This window comes from Poecilia formosa, unplaced genomic scaffold, assembly GCF_000485575.1.
Source record: "Poecilia formosa unplaced genomic scaffold, Poecilia_formosa-5.1.2 Scaffold1, whole genome shotgun sequence".
Taxonomy (NCBI): domain Eukaryota; kingdom Metazoa; phylum Chordata; class Actinopteri; order Cyprinodontiformes; family Poeciliidae; genus Poecilia; species Poecilia formosa.
The window spans coordinates 2405210-2407204 of NW_006799940.1; positions in this window are offsets into that span (position 1 = coordinate 2405210).

A 1995-nucleotide genomic window follows, 5' to 3' on the forward strand; every position below is an offset into this window, starting at 1 on the left:
GAATAGAGAAAGAAGCTGGTGTCTGGATGAGAGGCCAGTCTAAAGTATGACGTCAATATTCATGGTTCATAATTATTCTTGTCTGTAATGTTTGGCTTCTTTGCTGTAATAAAAAAAACTGTTCTTTAACTAAAACCTTTTGGTTTTTTGATTATCAAATGTCATAATCCACAGAAGATCTTTGGGTTTTGGGATTCATTATACCTAAAACAACATAATTACAGGTTTACTCTGAGCTGCTGCTGCAAGACATGAAACTACGTTATTTTTTTTAATACTTATTGAGACCTGTCTCTGCTTAAAATGACAGGAAAGAAGTGCAACACCAACGGAAGTAGACAAGAGGTCCCGCGTAACTCTGGAGGAGTCTGTCAACTTGACAAGCTTTTAGTCATTTCCTCAACAATTCTGTTATCTAATAAAAAGTGGTGAGAGAAAAAAAAATGCGTAAAAAAGTCCTGCTTACAGTTTGTCAAAAGCCGCGTGGGTGAACACAGGAAATGTACGAGATGCTCTGGACAGAGCTTTTTCTCTTATGTGGGAAAAGCTGTGTAGCATAAAAAATGTTGAAAAGCCAGCTATCACTTTTTGGTAGAGTTTAGTAATTGTGTGCTTTGTAATGTAAAACAAAAAACCCCCAAAAAACAACAGAATTATATGTTATGTATGATAAAAATTCTCAGAAGAAACGTCCACGTCTGTAGCTAAACGGCCAAACTGACAAACTTCTGGTTTGCTACCTGCTATAAAAAATAAAAAAGTGACAAGTAGTGTTGTTTTCTTCAAAAAGTTTAATTTGCATAATTATTTACAACAGATGGTTGGTAGTACTTAGGAGGCAAAGTATAGTAAGTCACATTCATAAAGCAAAAAAAAATTATAAAAACTGTTGGAACAATTTCAAAACCTTGCATTTAGAAAAGAAAATTTACATTTAATTTTTAGATGAACAAATCTAGAAATGAAATAGTCATCCTAAAGTAATCTTGCAAACACAAACTGATCTGTAGACTGCTGTAATACTGACCAGCAATGAATCACTAATTAATACAATCATTTACTATCCTGCATGCTATTATAAAATGTTGACAAAGAAACATTAAACAACCAAAACAGGGTCAAGAGCAGAAAATAGTTTTAAATAAATTAGGCCTAAATTATATATTTATATATGTATATTTCTGTACAAATACTTATTTGGCATAATGTTTGTCCTCATTATTGATATATTTAACAATTTCAAAATAGAATTAAGCTAACCACAAACCTGTATATACTATCTGATGGTTTTGATCTCATTTTAGTTTAGTTTTTTTTTTCTACCCATAACCCACAACACATTTCTCCACCAAAGGCAAACAAAACCGTGTCTGCTCTATCTCTTCGTAAAACACTGAAAAATATGTTTTCCTTATTAGTTTCATATTCATACACAAAATATATCCAAATTACATAATGTGCAATTCTGGCAGAACTGTTATAATATGACTAGTATTAGCGCCCCTCAGAGTCGGTGCTGGATTTGTACATTTAGTCAGGCCCATTGCACAGATGGACACTGAAGCTGCAACAGAAAAAAAACAACCAAATATAATAAAATAAATCACACGAAACAAACTTGTGGATATTAATCCTAATGCTGCCTGGTGAAAAGAATAGTTTGTCATTTCAGTGTTGATCTTTGACACCACTATGTCTTGTGCGGGAAATATTAAATTAGCACCTCTCCTAGCTTAGCATAAGGACTTGAAGCTGCCTAAATTGCTAGCCCTTTCAAAAGCTAACCTACTTGTAGAGCTTTGGTCAAAAGTTGACATGCAGTCGTCGTGGATGTGGCTTTTAATGACGTGTTTGAGTCGTTCCTTTCTCCACCATGCAAAAAAAAAAAAAAAGTTAAACAAGAACTGGGTGCACAGGTTTGAATTTATCGTAGATTTGTTTATAATCTTCACAGTCAAAACTATACGTACAGTTTCACATGCACTGGCACCGATA